Raw genomic sequence first — 10616 nt, forward strand, 5'->3', positions numbered from 1 at the left:
CACTTTGGTCTATGATAGATGGTGGGGGTGAGCATGATTTTTATTTAAGACATATTACTTTGGAGTATCTTTGAGATATCCCAGTACAATTATCAAGTAGTTTCTTGGTTTTAAAACTTGGTTTAGAACTGAGAAGAGAGTTCTCAGCTAGAGATATAAATTAGCGAATTATCTATACATAGATAGGAAGGAAATCTCTGGATTTGATGAGATCTCTTAGAGAAAGAATGATATGAAAAGAGAAGAGGATTTTGGGGAGATTGGATTTTGTCCAGCAAGTATTCACTCTCTTCTGTCTTTATTATGGCTATTATTTGCTATGGAGTGTACTTCCCCGTCCCATTGGTGCTGGCCTTGGCCATGTGATTTGTTTTGGCTAGTGAGATGTCAGCAGAGGTGACAGGAGCAGATGTTTGAATTGTGCAGTGGAACTTTCCCTTTTGTGCTCTTTCCTTTTGCTTCATAAAGAACATGCCTTGGATAGCCACTGGTTTATAGAGGAATTAGCACGTTTGGACCCAATTCAAAGTTTGGAGCCAAGTCCAGCTGACTCAAGCCTACATAAGCTGAACCCGATCCACAGATATTGAGCAAGAGATAAATGCTTACTTTTGCAAACCACTAAAATGTCAAGGTTTTGTTGTTGTTATGCAGCATTGTGCTAACAGCCGACTGATGCAAAGGCCTAGGATCTAGTAGCAAGAAACACTATTCTGTTTTTGTTTGTTTGTTTGTTGGTTTTTTTTTTTTTGAGATAGAGTCTCGCTCTGTCGTTCAGGCTGGAGTAGAGTGGTGTGATCTTGGCTCACTGCAACATCCACCTCCCAAGTTCAAGCAGTTCTCCTGCCCCAGCCTCCCAAGTAGCTGGGACAACAGGCACCCGCCACAACGCCCAGCTAATTTTTGAATTTTTAGTAGAGGCAGGGTTTCACCATGTTGGCCAGGCTGGTCTCGAACTCCTGACCTCAAATGATCCACCCATCTTGGCCTCCCAAAGTGCTGGGATTACAGGCATGAACCACCGCGCCTAGCCAAGAAACACTATTCTTTAAAGTTCTTATTAGATTGCGTGCAAATTAAGAGTAGTATTTATGTTTGATACATGGTTGTATTAGCAAAACAGCATAAAGTCTTGGTCAAATACTTGGTGAATGTATGAAAGCATGGACGGACACAGTCTAATTTAGGCATGGCTATTTATCATAGATGTCTATAAGTCACATACACATATTCTTTTTTTTTTTTTTTTTTTTTTTGAGATGGAGTCTCACTCTGTCACCAGGTTAGAGTATAGTGGCATGATCTCGGCTCACTGCAACCTCCACCTCCCAGGTTCAAGCAATTCTCCTGCCTCAGCCTCTGCAGTATCTGGGACTACAGGCACGCACCACCATGCCCAGGTAATTTTTGTATTTTTAGTAGAGATGGGGTTTCATCATGTTGGCCAGGATGGTCTCAATCTCTTCACCTAGTGACCCGCCTGCCTCAGCTGCCCAAAGTGCTGGGATTACAGGCGTGAGCCACTGCGCCCGGTCCATACATTCTTATAATAGCTCTTCCAAGCAGTGCGTCCTCAAAGAAGAAGATGCTCGAAGAAAGCTTGATGCTGCCGTCTTCAAGATCAAGAACTGTATCCCTTTCCCTGAGTACATTTTCCTTACATGTTGTAAAGAAATGCCCTAGAAAATTGATGTTCTATCTAAATACTATGTGAATATTTTAGAATATATTTTATTGTTGTTTTTAAAGCAGATTTCAAGTGAACAAATTTTAAAATTAAAAAAGAAAGTTATTAGTGGCAATAAACACGCCTGTAAATAGTGTGTCAATGGAATGAAGGCAATCAAAGTGGCTCTTTTGGCTACTAACGTTTTCGTAAAAGCTTTGATTAGTTATGAGGTAATTGTGAGAGATGATGAGTTGGAATCCAAGAAAGAAAAAATAGTTTCTCTAGTTTAACAGCTGTGGAATCTTTTGGTAATTGCTGGAATATTCCTTTTCAGTAAACTTAAAGTTTCCTTTTTTTTTACATTACAGTTGAATGCTTGATGTGAAATATAAATTTTAACTTTGTCTTATTTACAACTTTCTTCTTCGGTGTGATTCTAAATTATAGTTGAGAAGGAGAGAAAGACAGCACTTGGGTTTATATGTTATCTCCATTAAATAGAAAAACTGTAGGAAAAGCAAAAAAAAAATAGGTGGCATTTAAAATATTTGCCTTTTCACGTTCTGGTTGTTAATTAAAATGTGATTTTTTTCCCCACAAATGTCTATATAAAAATTGTGTGCCTGTGTGCATACAGGCAAGTGCAGTTGTCCAGTGTTTATAGGGGACATGTTAAATTATACCTTGCCTAGTTTGACTACAGTGTGAAATTTTAAAGTATAAACATGATCAAAAAGAAGAGTGGTTTCAAAAATGAAGGAACAACAACATTCCATTCTCCCAGAACCTTTTCAGTCTCTCAAACAGCTACCCCCTACTCTCTTCTCCCAGCAGTCACCAGAAACAACATCCCATTCCCCACACCACCCCCCACCCGAGTAAAGAGTACCATCAACTCTGAGAAAGAAACTGCAGAAATAACAAAACTTATTGGAGTGGATAATTCCTCACAGAAACTGCCAATCAGCTGCAGACGCAAATCTGCCTTCCTTATCCTTCACCCCACCCCTTAGTTGGGCAAACAACCTAAACCCTCAGGAGAAACTTCGCCTTTCAGCCAAAGAATAATACAGATGATACTGCCAACCTGGAATATTTTGCTTGCACTTCCCTTCTACCTTCTTTATTACAACAGCTGACTGTATAGCTGTGAGTCTTTTTGCCTTTTCATTTTGTTCAGGGTTCAAAAAAGTTATTATTTTACCCCAAAAGAATCACATAAACATGGTTAAAAAAGCAAACAGTGCAGAAAGTAAATGTCTCCCTCCCCTCACCACTCCTTCCTCCTTTTCCCAATTCTCTTAGACTTCCCAACAGCAGAAGTATTGTGATGGGAGGAGGGAGTGTGTGTGTGTGTGTGTGTGTGTGTGTGTATGTGTGTGTGCGCGAGAGAGACAGAGAAAATTGGAGAGAAATTCTTGATACCATCTTATTTTTGATTTAAGAAGAAAATATGTATCACACACAGAGATCCCTTCATCTCCCCACCCTACTCTCCCCACCAAAAAAACCTCTGCTGTTTAGAACTCTAAGAGAATTACTGGTCAAAAATCTTTCAGATTAAGCTCATTCCAAAGACATTTCCAGTATAACCAAACACTGAGAAACACTGGTATCCAGCCAGGCGCAGCCCCTGCCATCTCTGATTTAGTGCAATTTGATGATGATTAACTCAAAGACAGGATGGAGATGGATTCATGTAATAGGAAAACAAAAAATCCTTCATTTATTTATATTTAAAATATCCTCTTTCTTGATTATTTTAGAGAATAAATTTGTATACATTTAGGATGACTTTGCTGATAAGGAAAAGTCTCTTGGGCCTTGCATTTCCTTCTTAATTATAAAGGTTTGTGGAATGTTTTTCTGAGAACAGAAACCCTTCCTGAAGGAGTTATTCTTCCTAGAATGTTAGGAGGGTCTCTACTAGGTAAACAATGATGTCAGTGCAAATGTTTGAGTACTCTTCTCTCCCATCCAACTTGGCTTGGGGTTTTTTAGTTCTATTACTTGACTGTTTTTAAAACAGATTGAAAAATTTGCTCACCAAGAGAACAATGATTAACAAAATCTGTAAATTGCATTTCACTTGCTAATCAATAGCTCAAAAGAAAATCTAAATCCATGACTAATGGCCCAGGAGTGAACTACTTGCTTAGAAGAGCCTCTTTCGGTCAAAATGTTCTTTTAGAAATCTTTAGGGTATTTTTTTTTCTTCTGTTCCCTATGTTATTATTCTACATTTTTAAAAACTTACACACTCTGTAAATAATAAGGAAATATATTCCCAGGACTCATTCTCTTTTTAAATACACACTTGAGTATCTATCATCAGTTTTTCCTCTGAATATCTATTCTCGGATTTTCCATGAGACATTGTAGAGTACTGGTTAAGAGTGTCTGCTTTGGAAACAGCTGTTCTGACTCAAGACCTTACCAGCTATGTGGTTTAGATTAACTTTCTTAATTTCCCTATACCTCAGTTTTCTCAATTGTAAAATGGGGATGAAATTTATAATCGTAGTGTGAACTTGATAGGATTGTGGTAAGGTCTGAATGAGAAAATGTAAGCCAAGCTCATGTTATAGTTCTGTCCCACAATAAGTCTCAATAAAGGGTGGCTTAAAAAAATAAGATATACAGGCCTGGCACAGTGGCTTACGCCTGTAATCCCAGCACTTTGGGAGGCCAAGGCGGGTGGATAACGAGGTCAGGAGATCAAAACCATCCTGGCCAATATAGTGAAACCCCGTCTCTACTAAAATAAAAAAAATTAGCCGGGCATGGTGGTGTACACCAGCTACTCAAGAGGCTAAGGCAGGGGAATTGCTTGAACTCAGGAGGCAGAGGTTGCAGTGAGCTGAGATGGCGCCACTGCACTCCAAATAAATAAATAAATAAGATATACAAAATAAAAAATTTTAAACTTTCAAAAAATCCCCAACTAAAAAAAAAATCACCAAAATATGTGATCTTGGATAAACAGAGCTTACTTCTCCAGATTGTTCTGTGTCTGAAGTTTTATGACAGTGGGTAAAACAGTACGCATAGATAGAAAGACTAAGTGACAGTCCAGGGATGCCCATGGCAGTGTGCTGGTCTATGTATGGAATATCTAGAGTATAGACTCTAGAAGGAAAAAGTCAAGAGAAGTTATGTAGATCATAGAAAGATTAGACCAAATGGCCCAGGAAAAATATGTGTTATCAATTGTATTACTGATTGGAGGGCACCAAGACTATGGCTAGTATTTCCATGTGGGAGTTTACACATTTTTGCCTACACAGAATTCAGGGCCAAAGAGATCACTGACTTGGCCTTATTCATCTGAAAAATTTTAAGTTCCAACAACAAAATGTACCTATCAAGGTTATAACACATAATCATATTAGTTCTTTTTCATATGCATTTGTCTAGAACTGGTGCATTCATTTATTCCCTAAGGAATCAATGTATATCTCTTTCTTTGTCGGCCAAGCCTCCTAGGTCTACTCTCAAGGCTGTTGAGGTAAACTGATAACACCAATAGGGTATTTGGGGTAATTCTGTGAGGCAATGAGGGATGTTTACTACTCTTATTGGGGGGTGGGAGATGGATGGTGTTACAACTACGGAATGATTCTAAAAAGAGGAGTAAATGTCTGCAGAGTGAAAGAGAAGAGGAGAGAGATATTCTGTATGAATAGAGATGCAGAAGTGATAGACTGGTTGGTAACAGGAGGTGGATCCAAGGTCAAAGGAGGGTTTGTAGTGAATGTGAAGCATGTGGGAATATTTGCAGGTTGAAGTGGGAAAGTCAGAAAGGAGAGGAAGGTTAAAGGTATTGGAAGAGGGTGGCAAGTTCTCAAAGAAGGTGGTGTTGGCCTTTAACTGAAAGAATACCCCACCATTTGGGGAGGTAGAGTAAAGGAGATAAGGTTAGATGTGGGAACAAACTCTGATAATTGTCATTGATTTTCCTTTGATTAGAAAATACATTTTCCTTTGACCACCAGGATAAAAAGCTGAACTGTTTATTAGAATTTCCGTGAATGCAAAAGAAGTAGAAAAAGAAGAAAACAGAGAAACATATTTTACAGTGGAATACCTGTAAATTCTCTACTTAGAAAATATTAACTTCGAATTAGTTTTTCTGTTTTATCCATCTTGCAGAAAGGCTTGTTTTGTGTGGGTGTCAGTTGGCTAAAAACATTATATATTTTTTACAAAATTCTCAGTGCTTACAATCTTGTGTGTACACAAGGCAGGGACATTCTTTGTATTATCAAATATTTGGTTTCCTGTGAGGTTAACATATTTTTATTTCCCTATTTTGTGAATTGTCAGTTTTGTTATCTGAAAGAAAGCTTTTTTACAAAACACCTTCAAGCTAAAGAAAAAAAAATGCCTAGGATCAAGAGAATTCAAATTCTCTGATCTGGGGTGGATGAATGGTGGAAACAGGAAGAAAATAACCAAGGCAGAAAAGATGCATAGAAATATAGACCCTTATATATGAAAGGGACTCTATGCAGTCCTGGTCCAATCAGTATCAAATTAATGAATGTGATGTGTACTTTCTCGATGGAGCATTCCTCTAGTCTCAGTTTGATCACTTCTAGAAATAGGGAGATCACTATCTCTTGAGACTGCCCATTCCATTTTGGGTCTCAAAAAGTACCTATGTTTGAAAGGGTCGAAGTTATTACTATACATATGAATAGCAATTAAGTACTAGCTTAGAGAGCCTCATATGTGCCACGTGTAATTCTAAGTACCTCACATGTATTAAATCGTTTATTGCTCAAAGAGTCATCTTAGGAAGTTATGATTATTATCTCCATTTTGATTATTATCTCCATTTTACAGATAAGACAAATGAAGCTCGGAAAGGTTAGATAAACTTATCAATGTCGCACAGCTGGTAAATAACGGAGCCTGACACAGAATCCTAGAATTCTAGCTCTAGAGCCTGTGCTTTTAAGCACATCAGTGTTCTTCCTTTCAATGCATGAATGTTCCCAGGTTTTCCTCATCCTTGAATTGGTTAAAGAATTCTAGTGTTGCCCACTCAGACTTACCCCTTTCTTTGACTCCCATGGACAGATCTGCTGTTTCCAGACTATTTGCTTAGCCTTTTTGTGATGCAGAATCAGGAATGACAAGAAAAAGGATAACAAGCAGATGGGCCAGGGGAAGACATTTCTGTAAAATGTGGCCCAAAACCAACATAGCATGACAAAAGTGTTGGAAGGAAAATGGAAATTTTGAGAAGCCTCGCTGGAGACTATACAATTCATGGCATTCAGAAAACTCAAGGGAGGAAATTGAACTATTCTTATGTTACTTTTTGTTAGCTAGACTGTCCCCTGATTACTGCACCAATCTCACACTGGACAACAGAGATCATGGATTTAGCTTGGTTACATATATTTCTGTAAGAATCTGTTGGTTCCTTGATCTTGGACTTCCCAACATCCAGATCTGTGAGAAATAAATTTCTATTGTTTATAAGCTACCTAGTTTATGGTATTTTGTTACAGCATGCTGAACAAACTAAAGACACTTGATAAATTCACTATTAGGTCTAGCAGGGTTTTTTGTAGGTTTCCTGGGTTATTTTTGCACAATGTTGTTTCACAATAGAGTTTTACTTCTTCTATTCAAATCTGGATACCTTTTATTCCTTTTCCTCTCCCTATTTCACTAGCTGGAACCTTCACTACAATGTTAACTAGATATAAGTTCAGATATCTTTGCATTTTTTCTGGTCTTAAGGGGAAAGTATCCAATCTTTCATTATTAAGTACCATGTTAGCTGTAGTTTTTCATCATGTCTTTTATGAAGTTGATAAAGTTTTCTTATATTCCTATTTTGCTGAGAGTTTTTATCAGAAATTTATGTTGGATTTTGTCAAATGCTTTTTATGCTTCTACTGTGATAATCATATGGATTTTATTTTTTAGTGTATTAATAAGATAAATTAAGTTGATTGATTTTCAAATGCTAAGCCAAAATTGTTTACCAACACTGTTTTCATGAGATAAATCCCACTCTTTCATGATGTATTATCATTTTTATGTATTGTTGGATTTGATTTGTCAAATTAAAAAAATTGCATTTTTATTCATGAGGGATATTGGTATAGGATTTTCTTGTGTTAATGTCTTTGCCTGGTTTTGGTATCAAGGTAATGGTAACTTTGTACGTTGAGATGGGGAGAATTCAAACTCTTCAATTTTTTTGGAAGAGTTCATGTAACAATACACATTATTTCTTCCTTAAATTTTGGAAAGACATGTTGGCGTGGGATTTTCTTTGTGAGAAGATTTTTTAGTTACACATTGATTTTCTTTAATAAATATAGAATTGTTCAGATTACTTAGTTCAGAGAGTTTTGGTCATTTATGTCTTTGGAGAAATTTGTTTATTCCATCTAAGTTGTTGAATTTATTAGCAGGAAGTTCATATTATTTTCATATTTTCCATTTATTATTTATTTGTTTGTTTGTTTGTTTCGAGATGAAGTCTCGCTCTGTTGCCCAAGCTGGAGTGAAATGGCATGATCTTGGCTCACTGCAACTTCTGCCTCCCAGGTTCAAGCTATTCTCCTGCCTCAACCTCCCGAGTAGCTGGGACTACAGGTGTACATCAGCATGCCCAGCTAATTTTTGTATTTTTAGTAGAGTTTCACCATGTTGGCCAGGATGGTCTCGATCTCTTGACCTCGTGATCCGCCTGCTTCGGCCTCCCAAAGTGCTGGGATTACAGGCATGAGCCACTGCACCTGGCCCATATTTTTCTTTTATTATATGTAGTTTCTGTAGGGAGGTCTCTTCTATCATTTCTCATATTGATAATTTGTGTTTTTCTGATTAGTATCACTTTTATATATTTTTCTCAATGAACCAAAGCTTTTCTGTATTCATTCTGTATTTTCTAAATTACACTGAACTCTGTGGTAATCCTTATTTAGTTTCTTCCATAGTTTTTGGGTTTAATTTGCACTTCCTTTTCCAGTTCAGGGGTGAGTAAACTTCTTATGCAAAGGATGACATGGCAATATTTTAGCTTTGTGAGCCATAAAGTCTTTGTACAACTACTCAACTCTGCCGCTGAAGTGTGCATGCCCCTCTAGGATGTAAAAGAATGTGCAAGACTGTGCCAATAAAATTTTATCTCTAAAAATGAGCAGTGATCTTGGTTTGATCCAAGGGCTGTAGTTTGCCAAGCCCTGTTCTCTTTTCTCATAGTTGAAGCTGAGTTCATTGATTTGAGACCTTATTTTCTAATACAGTCATGTAGTGCTGTAAGTCTCCCCATTTAAAATGATTTTTGTGGTATTCTACGAATTTAGGTATGTTGCCGTCTCATTTTCATTCAGTTTAAAATACTTTCCAATTCAATTTGCCATTTTTTTCATTCAATTATCACTATATTGCAAGATGGTATAGTTAATTACAAGTTTAAATTATAACTTGGTAATCTTGAGTCAGGCAGCAAGTTTTAATAAAGGCAAACGCTTATTCAAAAGTGATCACGGAACAAGTGAAATGCAGAGTAAGAAGGATGAGAACCATCTGACTGGCCAATAGATTTAGTTCTCTCACTATATGAAACAAGCTTTTCATTTTTAGGAAAGGAAACTTCTACTGAAGTTATAGTTTACGTCTCCTAAAAATACAGAATACAGGATACAAAAATACTACAATACAGAAAGATTTTGTCACATAGACTAGTTTCCATTTAGTCAATCAACTGTTTCTAGTTGTCTCAATTGGGATAGATACATTTACGTAACTGGCTGTGCTTGAGCCTTCTTTGCCAGCAGCTTTAGGTTGGCAATACACTTGGCAATTGTCTCCTTTTCCTGCTGTGCAGAGATGCTCTGCACCACGTGCTTCTCCACCCAATTTATCATGTGTTCTTGTTTCTTTCGAAGCATCATGTTCTGCACAGTTATATGATAGTCCAGGTGATTCTTTACTTCCTTATATAGTCTATGCAGTTGTTCCCAGTAACCTCCAAAGCCATAGCAATGTTGTTTTTCTGCACATCAAAAAGGTAATGGTGCTTCTGAACGAGTGCCTGCTGTGACTTCTCCAAATCAGTTGCATCCTGGATTTGTCTGATAGAAGCCTGCTTCACCTCTTCTAGTTGGGCAATTTTTTGCTCATTGAATTTTTCAGCAAAATCTCCAATAGAGGCACCATATTTTAAAATTATTTAGACAAGTAACCATACTATCCATGTGGCAGAGAAGGTCTCTGGGGTAATCATATATATTTCTTTGGATAAACCATACAAGATAAGCCCAGTTCTGAGCACATAGGGTCCTGTTACACCGGTTTTAGGATAAAGAAACTGGAAGAATTCCTCAGGGATCAGCCCCAAATGAACTTTCCCTCCATATTCAGGAAGAGGTGGTAGAAGGGCAAGGTGTGGCTGCACTGTGTGAAAGGTCTTTGTTGCCTGCAATATCCCTTGACCTATGAAGGCTGTATTCTTCAGAGAGGGGGCCACCATGGTGGTGGCAGAATGTGCCACCTGGGACAGCATGGTCAGCGAAGGCCCAGGCAGTGGTCTTAGCATCCCTGTGTCTCCAACCAGAGCCAATTTACCTTTTGAATTCTTTAATATTTGGGTTATATAGATGTGTGTTGTTTGGTTTCTAGAGATTTCTATGTTATTCATTTTAAAAATTTTATTCCTCTGTAGTCACAGAATAGACTTTGTAGGACCTAAATTCTTTTAAATTTATTTAGGCTGGTTTTATGTCCCAGAATATGGTCTATGTTGCACATACACATGAATATTTCACATGCACATGCGAAGAATGTGTATTCTACTGTTGTTGGGTGGATTCTTCTATAAATGTCAATTAGGTCAACTTAGTTGATCGTATTGTTCAAGTATTCCATGTTTTAGATAATTTTCTGTCTACTTGTTCTATCAAATATTGAGAGA

General features: G+C 37.5%; 1 pseudogene; it reads right to left on the reverse strand.

Annotated features, from left to right (window-relative positions):
• Positions 1-9415: 9415 nt before the first annotated feature.
• Positions 9416-10208, reverse strand: LOC101128597 (ATP synthase F(0) complex subunit B1, mitochondrial-like; annotated as a pseudogene).
• Positions 10209-10616: the final 408 nt, after the last annotated feature.

The sequence above is a fragment of the Gorilla gorilla genome, chromosome 5, assembly GCF_029281585.2.
Source record: "Gorilla gorilla gorilla isolate KB3781 chromosome 5, NHGRI_mGorGor1-v2.1_pri, whole genome shotgun sequence".
Taxonomy (NCBI): domain Eukaryota; kingdom Metazoa; phylum Chordata; class Mammalia; order Primates; family Hominidae; genus Gorilla; species Gorilla gorilla.